This window comes from Podarcis vaucheri (genome assembly GCF_965113315.1).
Source record: "Podarcis vaucheri genome assembly, chromosome: 10".
In the NCBI taxonomy this organism is placed as follows: Eukaryota; Metazoa; Chordata; class Lepidosauria; order Squamata; family Lacertidae; genus Podarcis; species Podarcis vaucheri.
In genome coordinates, this window is record NC_138748.1 from 36,121,639 (window position 1) to 36,134,645 (window position 13,007).

The following is a 13,007-nucleotide window of genomic DNA, read 5'->3' on the forward strand; positions in this document are numbered from 1 at the left end:
GTAAGCACTTTTAATACCACACTGATCAATCAAAGCATCAGTATCGGACTGATAACAGCTCTGCATGTTCTCAGGCTGTGGTTCCTCTCACCATCTGCTGCCTTTCAAGTGGAGATACCAGCACTGGAACCTGGGAATTTCTTCGTGAAAAACACATTATTTTCACCAAGCTATGAATGAGAGATGGGGAATCAATGGTCCTGCTAGACTACCACTCCCATCTTAACTGGCCATGTTGACTGGGGCTGATGAGAGCTGGAGCCCACCACCATCTGGAAGGTCACAGGTTCTCACTCCTTCCATGAGCCCTTCCCAGCTCAAAATATAAGACCTTTTGAACTGCAGGTCTTTGTATTTTGAATACCCTCCCTACAAATTTACCCCATCACTAGCCCTTATTAGTGCAGGTTCTGAAGGTTCCAAAAAGGTTGGAAAGCCAGTGAAACAATATAGGCAGAAAACAAATGGTAGATAACGTAAAGGAAATCCCAGTGGCACAGGGAAGCAGCAAGTAGAAATAATGATGGATACAAGAGTGAATGGATGCTTGTGTTACATACATGCCCACTGAAAGTGAGAGATAAAATGAAGTCCATTGGGAATTGGACTGGAAAGAAGGAAGATGTAATATCACAATGCTACCAAAGCCTTCACAATTGGTCTGTGAGTTCCTTTCTTATTTCATGCTGGTAGGATATCATAAGCATAGGAGCTTTAAGATTAGGATTGTCAAGAGACACTGCAATATTTATTTTATTTACAAAAAAACATATGCCATTATTTCATAAATAAATCTCAAATAATCAAAAATAATACATAAAGCCACACAATACAACAATATAAAAGGTTAAGATAAGAAAGCAATTTACTATCGTGGAAATATGTATTTTTAGTTACCTGCTGAGGCATGGGAGAATAGAAGAGTTTTGAGCAGGCATATAAAATACGAAATAGAAGGTACATGACATCTTAATGACTTCCACCAATAAAACCAAGATTTTAGTTTGATATTGCATGACCAGGCCATGACAGCCCCAGCCCCCAGGGATCATAAGAAAGGAATAAACACTCTGACGTGTTATGGAATTAAAATTAGGCCACAACTTTATTAAACTTCCGAATGAAGACCTTGGCTTAGGCTGTGGGCATGTATCCCTCCCAGTCCCCCAGCTGGGGGAACAGGGGCACATCAGGGTAAATTTAACAGAACCACCTTTACCATTGGGGCATTGTAAAGATCCCAAGATCTCCTTCAACAATTTTGCATTTTATTTTTTTTGCAGATAAAGTCACTCAGATTTGGAAGGAGGTCGACACCACCGTGGGAGCAGGGTCGGGATGGGAGAGTGCTAGAGCCCTGTCTGGTCGAGTTGCATGGAATCAATTTCAATCCGTTACCCCCGAGGATGTGGACAGGCTGCTTGGATGCATGAAACCAACTGTCTCCTTGATCCTTGCCCATCCTGGCTAATAAAAGCAAGCCAGGAAGAGCTGGGCGATGGGCCCTGCGGGGTGGTGAATGCTTCCCACTGTGAGGGAGTGTTCCCAGACCTGCTGAAAGAGGCAGTCATTAAACCGCTTCTTAAAAAAAAACTTTAGACCTAGCCAGTATGGCCAACTATTGCCCAGTCTCAAATCTTCCATTCTTGGGCAAGGTGATTGAGTGGGTGGTTGCTGAACAACTCCAGGCATGCCTGGAGGATGTGGACCATTTGGATCCCTTCCAATTCAGGCCTCATCATGGGACTGATGATCTCCGGCTGGCTAGGGACAAAAGTGAGAGCTATTTCCTAGTTTTGCTGGATCTCTCAGCGGCTTTTGATACAATCGACCATAACATCCTTCTGGACCGTCTAGAGGAGCTGGGAGCTGGGGGCACTGTTATACAGTGGTTCCGCTCCTTCCTCCTGGGCCATGTCCAGAAAGTGGTGGTGGAGGATGAGTGTTCAGACCCCTGGGCCCTCACTTGTGTGGTGCCTCAGGGTTCCATCCTCTCCCTCATGATTTTTAATATCTACATGAAGCCACTGGGCGACATCATCAGGGAGTTTGGGCTGAGTGTCCACCAATATGCGGATGATACCCAGCTCTACCTATCTTTTAAATCGGAACCAGTGAAGGCAGTAAAGTCCTGTGTGAGTGCCTAGAGGCAGTTGGAGGATGGATGGCGGCTAATGGATTGAGGTTGAATCCTGACAAGACAAAAGTCCTGTTCTATGCAGCCTACAGTATGTTTAAAACACCTTATCCCCCAATGACTCTTGCAAACTTCACAGAGCTACAATTCCTAGGACACTTAAGAAATTAATGTTCCTGGAATTTATTTATTTTTTTTTTTTGGGGGGGGAGGTTGTGTGCTTTAAATAGTTTTAAATGTATGGTGTTGTATGCAGCCAAAATCAAAACAACTCCCTGACTTGCCTCTGAGCTGCTTGCTTAGAATAAATTTACATCTCAGCAGGCAACAATTTAACACTGCACTTTCACTCTTCAGATTTTCATAGGGAAATTTACTCCCTCTGGTCAGAGTTCTACTATGCCTCAGTATCTTTTGCTGTAGTTCTATTAGTTTCCCCCCTCAGCAAATGATAGAGGACTTTACAGTTCTGTGAGCACATGTTGAAGCTCAAACCAAACCCTTACACTGAACAGAAAGCAGTGAGTAACCTCACAGACCCATCCTCTATGGATCTCTAATCCTCTTAAAAGCTATCTAAGTTGGTGAATATCATCACATCTTGTACTAATGAATTTTGTAAGTTAATAATAGTGTGTGAAGAGTCACTTACTTTTGCCTGTCCTGAACCTACTGTCCTCCATTCTCTCTGAATTATAATAGAATGAGAGAGGGAGGTGAAAATGTTACCAAGTCAACTTTCGCCATGAGATGCATCATTTGCAGAACAGAGCTGAGAGGAAGACAGACTGAAGATGCAATGCTATGGAATTTAAATCAACCACAACTTTATTACAAAGCCCTAAAAAAGCTATTATAAACAGTGTGTTACAGGGTAGGTGAGCTTATTTCATTTCCTTTGTGAATCGGCATCTGTCACTTGATAACAGAAGACCCAAATTCTATCATTTAAATGTCACTCAGTTTTAAATGTTCTGTGACTACTTTAGAGGAATTTTCTACTTTCGACCAGAGTAATGTGGGGTGTGTGAATTGTTCTTACTTCTTCTGTCGGTCTAACTCTAAATAAAAACTCAACACTTAAGAGAGTTTATGTCAAAGCTGGCATGCATTCTGAAAACCTGGGCTGCCTATACGTACAGTGGTACCTCGGGTTATATACACTTCAGGTTACATACGCTTCAGGTTACAGACTCCGCTAACCCAGAAATAGTACTTCAGGTTAAGAACTTTGCTTCAGGATGAGAGCAGAAATCGTGCTCCGGCAGCGCGGTGGCAGCGGGAGGCCCCATTAGCTAAAGTGGTGCTTCAGGTTAAGAACAGTTTCAGGTTAAGAACGGACCTCCGGAACAAATTAAGTACTTAACCTGAGGTACCACTGTATATGTTTGGCTAGCCACTAGATTTTCAGTCCTTTCCCTTATGGGCTAAAGATTCCTTCCTGATTGGACTCCAGGTCTGATTGGATATGCTTTCAATCAGAACTGGGGTCCAATCAGGAAGGACTGGTTAGCTGGGAGATCATAAAAGCCCACGTCAAGGAAAAGTGAATTTCACAAGCTCTAAAATTCTTCTTCAGCTATAATTAAAATTAAAACTGGAGATGAATTCCAGGTTTCCACCCACACGTCCCCACTAGCTTTAATTACCTGGAATTCCACCTGGAATTGACTTATTTTGCAAGTAGAAGGAGCCACAATAGAAGATGGAGAACAGAGAGGTGAGAAGGATTTCCTCTTTCCATCCTATTTGCTCCCTTATTGTGATGGGTTAGGCAAAGTGCATCAGGGTACAAAGCCCAGGAGCTATGGAAGATGCTGTTCTCCTAAGGATTGCTGCAGTGTGGGACTCCCACTGCATGATAAAATAAATTATGACCCCTTGAGATAAGATAAAATAGGCTAAGTGCAGAGCAAGGTCTCATGAGAATGAATTTCTTTCCTAACTTCTGAAGATCCCAAGACTTTGGGTCAGAACTGAGTTAGACCATCTATCTCCATCATTGACAACACTGATTGACAACGGTTCTCCAGCGATCCGAACAAGGATATTCCCAACTCTACCAGGAAATGCCAAGGATGGGAACTTAGGAAACTTCCATATGCTTGGTTCATCTAGCTCAATATTGTCTACACTGACTGGCAGAGGCATTTCAGGGTTTCAGGCAGGGTTTTCGCACAGCCCTATCTGGAGGTGCCAGGGATTGATCTTTGGCAAGCAAAGTGAATACTCTACCACTGAGTTATGGCCCTTTCTCAAACTTTGAAGAACATATCTCCATTTCTAAATGAGCGGAGATGGGAAATGCAACTGATTTGTTTTAGCCGTGACAAATCATTTTGCAGATAACGGGATTTAATCAACATCTTCCGTGGGCCATTCTGAGGACCAGTATAAGTGACGACACACCAAGCAGTAAAGCTCATCTGAACTATTTCCCTACAGAAAGCTATGCTCACTGTGCCCAGGAAAGTCCAATTTGTTCTCTTTTGTTCAGACGTGGTTCAGCTATGCTTGAGTGAGTCCTGTGAGTCAATGACTAAATTTCACCTTGTAATAAATATTCGTACCCATCAAAACCGTGGGACAGAATGAAAGATGAGCAAAAGAAAACAGCAAAATGTATCTAAATAGAGTTTTGTGCACTTCAAAGGCACAGCATAACATCACTGCACATAACTATGAGAACTTTACCCCTCACAGAACTACTTTTCTGAGCACTCTACAGGTCCCATGATTCTTTGGAAAATCTGCTTTAAATGTGTTTTAAAGGTATGGTGTGTACACAGCAGTTATGTTCTTATGACATTGTACCTCATATTTTAGGGAACTCTAATCACTCAGGGCAGCAGTTCTTTGTAGAAATGAATATACTCAGTTTCATAGTGACGTGAATTGAATAACTAAGCATTAAAAAAAAAGCTTCCACATTGATTACCAATAAAATTAAGTGAATATTCCATTTTGAGATGAAATTTTAGAGGCCAAAACAAAATGATTTATTTGTATTCATGTCATTTTTTTTATGTTATAGCATCATCTGGTGGATATTTCTAGGAACAACTATTTAACGAAATAAAACTGTTGTGGCTCCGAGGGGGAGAAGTGGATGCATAAAAACATAATAGGACTCCTGCTGGATGAGACCACAAGGCATATCAAGTTCAGCATTCTGTTTTCATAGAGGCCAACCAGATGAAAACTCAATCCTTGCAACCAGAACCTGAACTGGAAACAGAAAGCACCATTTTGGAGGACTGACTGGTATGACTGGCAGTTCCTGGTATGACAAAAAGACTACCAAAAAACCTCTCTGCCTAAGTCAATGCAGATATGTTTATTTATTGCTGTACATGTGCAGTTGATGGTCATCCCCACATTTCTTTTTTGTGCAGTTGTCAGCCTGCCAGGTCTCTTGGGACAGTTTTTTTCAGTTATGGTGCATCTCACAAATGAATAGGGCATGTAAAGAAGGAAACTACAGTTGACCATAAACTACAGCTCAGTTTGTTTTAGTTTTATTTACTACTGTAAGGTAAATAAGATGGACATTACTTAAGTCCACTAATTTTGGTAGGATATCATCAAATAAAATGCCATCTGCTGAACTTCTGGTGTTAACAATTTCTGTCAGTACCAATTAAAATCAAAGTAAGTACTCCATTTTGATTGTTTTAATATTGTTTTCTAAATTAATTTATTAGATTTCTTCACCAAAAGCTCCCAGGGCAGATTGCAACAATATAATATACAATTATAAAAACAGAACAGTTACAATTAGGAAAAAAATCCAGTAAAACTATCCAGCTAGAACAGCACAGCACAGCTTCAAGAAAAGGGGTGCTTCCACTAAACAAGGGTCAGGGCAAAGAGGTGTAACTTCAGCATATGGTGAAAGCTATACAAAAAAGATGCTAGTCTAACCCCCATGGGGATGGAACTCCACACGTTAGGAGCTGCCACAAGGAAAGCTTTGACCAGGCCACCATTCCCCACACTTTGAGAATGGTGGAGCTACAATGTGAGCCCCCTCTGCCAGTGGCGTAGCGTGGGGGGTGCCAGGGGTGCCAGCTGCACCGGGCGCAACATTTTGGGGGGCGCGTTTGGCCGGCCCCCCTCAAGGAAGCGGGAACCTCTCCAAGGCACAGCGCGCTGTTGGTAGAGGAAAAAAGCCGAGCAGCAGCAGCAGCAAAGTCGGGAGGAGGAGGAGGTGGAGCGAGCCTGCTAAGAATTCCTCGCAGCTGGCCATCCAACCTCCAGCGAAGGAGGGCCCCGCTCCACCTTCCGAGGGAGCCTGCTAGGACCCCCGGCTCCCTGCAGGTGGCTCACAACCCCCGCTAGCCCGGCCGGGGCTCGGGGAGGATGGGAGCCGCCTGCTGGGCTGGCACAGCTGCGTGTGAAGGCGCGGAGGGAGGCGCTCCCAGGGCTGCCGGCGGCCTTTCCCCGCACGCGAAGGAGCAAGGGCGGTGGCGGCGGCGAGGCTGCGCAACAGCCGCTGCGTGAGAACGAGCCCTTGCCCAGCCCGGGGGACGATCCGGAGGCCCTCGCCGAGCGCGTCGCGTGTAGCCAGCCTGCCAGCCTGCCTGCCAGGGTGGAGCAAAGCGGCGGAGTGGGTAGAGGTTGCCCTTCTTTGCACGCAACCCCCCCCCCCCGCGTCACGCCTTAAATCCACCCTCCCACAAACTAGGAGCGAGCAGCTGAGAGGGAACAGCTGAGAGCCACCAGCAGCTTTTTCTGAAAATGCCCTTTTAAAAAAAAAATCCTAACATTTATAAACCGCTTGACAGCTACAAAAGCGGTTTGCCAAGAGAATAAAACTGCCAGGAAGCAGTGGTGTAGCGTGGGGGGGTGCAGGGGGGCCGGCCGCACCGGGCGCAACATCTGGGGGTTAGGGTTAGGGGGCGCAAATCCACGGGTTAGGGGGCGCAAATTACTTGCCTTGCCCCGGGTGCTGACAAGCCACGCTACGCCACTGCCCTCTGCCGATCATAACCCACCAGATGGTCTGTAGACATCTAAGCAGCTTTGCAGTTATTTGGGAGACCTAAGTTGTTCAGGGTTTTAATCACTAATGTGAGAACTCTGAATTGGGTCTCCTAATGAACTAGCAATGGGTGCAGCTGTTTTAAAGTGTGTGTGTGTGTGTGTGTGTGTGTGTGTGTGTGTGAGAGAGAGAGAGAGAGAGAGAGAGAGAGAGATGAGCTCTAAATGGAATCTTGGCCAGTAGTCTGGCTGCGGTATTTTGGACTAGTTGAATATTCTGAATCATCCTCAACAACGGCCCCATACAGTTTTCAAGTTAGCAGAGCAGGAAGTAGAGTGGTCATTCATATCACAGATGGCATATATTTCGATCAATCCACACTATGGAAGCAAGCTAAGCAACCCTGGATGCTTGTGTTATGTACTCAGGGTTAACCTTTGTGCATTTTGCATTCAAGAACTGAAAAGCATAAAAAGAGCTTCAAAACAGGAATTTGTGCTATGTCAATTCAGGGAATTCATGGCATTTGAAGTGTGTTGTGTAACTTAAGGCAGCCACATCAAAACGTTAGGAAAGATCAGCAAGTAAAGTAAAAGAAAGGTCTGAACTATTTCTGCAGCAAGCAAGAATCCAAGTGGCCACTAGGTGCTACTCCTACTCCAAATATCCAGTGGAAAATACAAATACAAATCAAGAAGCAGCACTCTGTGAATATGAATTATATGTTCATTTGCAAACAAGCTATTTATTCATTTTGTTTTATACTGGCAATCACTACACCTTTCAGCAAATTCCCCATAATGGAAACAATTAAGCATAAAGAATAGTGTGATTTCTTAGGGTCACTTCTTGCTATCTTTGGGCAAATATCTGACGGCTTATTTACCTTTCTAGACCTATATTTTTGTGAGCCTCCATTTCTGTAGACTTGTGGCAAATTAAAAATATAAGAGCCACGCTGCATCAGACCAAAGGGCCATCTATTTCAGCATCTTGTTCTCTCAGTGGCCAACCAAATGCATACCCATCAACTGCCCTGATTTGACCAGGACACCTCAGAATTATAGAAGTCATTCCAACTTCTGATTGGTTCCCAAGTGTGCTCAGTATGCTGACAAAACTTTGGGAGTGGGGCCCTGAAAGAAGTGTAACCTGATTTTCTTCTGCAGCATGTTGGAGGGTATGCAAATGTCCATGGGAAGCCTGCAAGCAGATTTTGAATGTAATAGCATCCTCCCCACTTGTGAATCTTAGCAACTGGTGTTCAGAGGAATATGTGCCATATGAAGGTTTACTTTCCTTTTTTTGTCCTGTATCTTCCAACATACAGCTTCAGTGGATGTCCTCAAGTTCTAGTGCTATGAGAGAGGAAGAAAACTTTCTGCTGGGAGATAATTGATACTGGCTGGTTCTTCATGCCAGAATAATGTGAAGACTGGTACTAACTGGTACATTCACAGAAAGCTTAAGTCAAGGATGGGGAACGTGTAGCCCACCAGATATTGTCAGACTCCAACACTCAACCCGCTAAGCCAATATGATAATTGATAAGGGGTTATGTAAATTGTAGTTCAGGAAATCTAGAGGACCATAGGTTCCTTATCTATGGGATGATGGCTAAGTATCCATGTTGGGGGGGGGTGTAATTCCAGTCATTTCTCTTGACATGGCGTTTCTTACATACCCTTGGGTAGTTCCATCACACACACAAGAGTTATTTTTATTTGATCTGTAAAAATGGCATAGATTACTTTTCAAACAAAATGCTTCCCAATGTGATTTTACAAAATAGAACCATAATACAACTTTAAAATCAAGTTAGAAACAGACATTTCTTTATAGTGCAAAACTTTACAAAAACCAGCACGAACGAACATAACCATGCAAACAAACGAAACTAAAGCAAAACCCAGATATAGCACAAAGTAGCCATTAAAAGCAGCAACTAAAATATAGATTTTGAAGGCCTGCTTAAACGTGTTAATGGGTAGAGCATCCCCAACTCCATGTAGAATTGAGTTCTTTTACTATGGAGTTACTGCCAGAACCACTAGAACTGAATAGCAATGAGCCTTGGGTCAAATTAGGGCATATATTTTCTTCCAGTGAAAGCTTAGCTTTTTAATATATTTGCATAAGGATTCTGTCTAAGGATTAGGAATGTGTTCTTAATTCCACATTTCCTAGATTCTCAGAAATGGAACTGATGTGTCATCATCATCATCATTATCATCCTAAGGCTGGTTCAAGCATCTTCCATTGCTCAGCACCGGATTTAGGGTGGTATGGCCACAGGGTGCCAAACTAAAGCGGTGCAAAATTGAGTCGATCCATAATTGAGAAGTTCCATTTGGGGGCACCAAAATTTGGACTTGGTCAGGGCACCATATTAGGAAAGATTGCCTAAGTCTGCCCCTCCATTGCTTAGGTTGTGACCCCATACATTGTGGGTTGGGAACCTCAGGTCCTGGAGCCAAGTCTAGGCTTCTCTATTTTACCCCCAGAATTCTCCCTAGACTACAGTCCTCACCAGCCCTGTTTACTGCCTCATCAAGTGCTTTTTGTCAGACAGGGGATTGGTATTTGAGCTGTCATGATGACTCCTGCTTTGATGTGAGTGAGGGTTGCAGAACCCTCTGACTTTTGTGTGCTAAAGGATAGCCTACTGAATGAAGGTGAGAGTTGCATCCATTGATCTGCCCATTTGTTGTTGCCTCTTTGACCTCACACACCTTTGCCTCTTGTCCTGCCCACCAACAGCATGAAGGTTTGCTGATGAGGGAATGTGGTCTTCAGATGAAAACATTTTCCCCACTCCTTCCATGCACTTAACTGTCAAGCACAGCAATATTGGGGAAAGTGCCTTGATGTGATGATATGCATGATCACATCCAGATTATATTTTAGTGGTGTGTGTGTGCATATGTTCCCTTTAGATATTTTCAATCACTGGCATATATTGGAGTAGGCAATGGGAATACATGTTCGTATCCATGTGTACCGTATGCCATGTTAATAGAGCCAGTGCTATGCATTATTTCACAGACACCCAAAGAATCCGACCCTGTCTTTGTAATCTTTGAGATAAATGCTGATTTGTCTATGGCTCTCTGAACCTTTTTTAAAAAAAATAACAGCCATGATCAAGAACAAAGAGGAAGAGGGGAAGACAATGACACCCCAAATCTATATGGAAACTGAAGACATAAATGAAGACGTAAATATTTTTCTTGCTCTTATCTGGTCTAAAGGAGAAATGAAACTGTGTTGGACTCTGATATCATGAAATGAGAGTTTTAAAAAGGAGAGGTTGTGTGTGTGTGTGTGTGTGTGTGTGTGTGTGTAGACACTTTATCACCATGGAAGCTGCAAAATCACACTTTTCAAGACAGATCTCTGTGCCATATGGAAGGACGGCTCTGTTTCACAACAAACAGAAAACAAATAAACAGTTACTTAAGATGTCAAACAATTTTACTAATTGTTTTAGCTGTCCCTGCTGTTCCTTGTTTCACAGTTACAGTAAAGAATGGAAGATTAGCACATAGGTTAGGGAGGAGCAGCCATAGTTGTAGATATGTACTTTGCATGTAGATTCAGTCCCTGTTACTTCTTCATTTACTGACAGACATATATAATCCATATTTTTTCAGCCCCTTTTCCTAAGACCTGGTCTAGATTTGCCATGCAATGAAGAAAATGTAAAAAGAACATAGAAGAGCTGCTGGATCAGGACAAAGGCCCGTCTTGTTCAGCATCCTGCTCTCACAATGAAAACGCAGGTGCCTAAGGGAAGCTTCTGAACAGGATCTGAGTGCATCAGCACTCTTCCTCACTCATGCTCATCAGAAACCAGTAATTCCGTGGCCTACACCTTCTTCTGTTGGAGGCAGCAAACAGACATTGTGACTAGCAGCCATTGATAACTTAATTTCCCATGTATTTGTCTAATCCCCCCTCAGTAAAATACTGAGGTTCTAGAGTGAATTCTACAACAAGTTGGGATGCTGTTAAAAAGTTTCCCTGACCACCATTTTACTGCCACCACAATGTTCAATATCTTGCATCATTCCAAGGTACAGTAGTGGGCACTGGCCACCACCAAAAGAAGGAAACAAGCAGAGAATAATTGGCGAGAATTCTGCAAACTTTGTATTCTTCCAAGTCTTTAATTCTGGTCATATTTTTATGTGCATTTTAGATCTTGACATTAATTCCCCGCCCCCATTCCTGGTTCTCAAGCTATTATCTACACTAATCTCATGCTGCTTGTTTGTTTTGGTGTTTTGTTTTGTTTGTTTTTAAAAGCTGTGTTGTTTTACTTTATGTTGGGCTCTGACTCTTTAAGGAAGACAATGTTGTGATTGTTTTATTTAATTGCATTTGTGTGTTTCACTGCTAAATTGTCAACTGCCCAGGGTACCTTGGTTGTCTGGTCTAGAAATTTAAATCAATCAATGAGTGATTTATTTTTTTAAATTGCCTTGGCCAAGTCTTTGCCCATTAAGTCAAGACATGTGCCTTGGCATGTGGCTGGATGCCAGAAAGAAAATAACATTGCTGGCGAAATTCAGCTATGTTCTGCAAGTGGTTTTACAAACTGAGATTCTATTTTTGTGAGATGTTGCTTTCGGTCAACAAATAATACACCATTGATTATGCCCCGCCATCTACATTGCATTTTCTTTGCACTGAAATGAGTGGGATGGGATAATGTAATGATAACATACTTTACACAATTTACATAATTATTTATGTAAATTATATAATTTCACCACAGCAGGCAGTGAGATGAATGGCAGAAGATGAACTGCAGAGTGGCAGAAACAGTATTGCATGTGTTGAATACAGGCAAACAGAAGAGTATGGTTTCTTAAGGCCCTACACACAAATTGTACTCTCATTTTGTTGTAGAGCAAGGGTGCATACACTTTGTATGCACAACTACTTCCTCAGCTGAGCTGCCTTTTCTCCCCACTGGCTTGATGAGGAAAGCAACATTCACAGCTCTGAGTGACTCTTCACTTTCTGAACATAGCAGCTCTACTTGCCCAGGGCATGGCTTTGTAAAACTGGACACATTATGGTAATTGATAGAGGAAGCAAAGGTGAAGGCAAGTGCTGTCTGAGCAGCCATCTTTTTCTTAGAGGGGTAAATAGAATAATGGTGCTTCTGGCAGAAAGGAGCATTGCTCAGGCTTGCAATAGGTCAAAAGAAAGGGTTCAGTTCTTCAAAGAATATATAGCTACCTGATCTAGTAGCCTGGCAACCATTTATTTTTTAAGCCCCTGTCTACATGTGCATACACGTTTCCTTACCTGATAATTTCCACATTTTATGTGATCGTTCACACAATGTAAAAGTTACTTTGGAAAAGCTAGAAAAATTAGTGCTCATTTCAGTCTTATGTGCTTCTCCAAATTGCAAGCCCACGAACACAGCTTGCAAGTCCACAGACACAAAAAATCACAATAGGTTGTTTTTTTTCCTGTTGTATTTTCATGCAATGAAATTGCTGATGAATATTTCAGCCAGTCTTCTGGCATAAATTGCTCTTTTGGTTTGTTGTTTTTATTTGGGTTATTAATTTGTATGCATTGCAACAACTAATAGTTTGAAAAAGCTGCCTTTGAATCAAGATTCAGTCATTTATGGAATATTAACAGAACAAATTTAAGATGTAGTTCCATTGTTTCTAGAGTCTGCATCTTTGGAATTCTATCACATTTTATCTTATTGTACACCACTTTGAAGGGTTCTGGTTTTGATGTGGTTTATAAATCTTTAAAACAACAACAACCTGTACTTCCCCCCACTGATAATTCTGTTAGCTGTCCTTTTAGTTGAAGGTGTAAATTAGAAATCATGTAAATGAATAAGTAAAA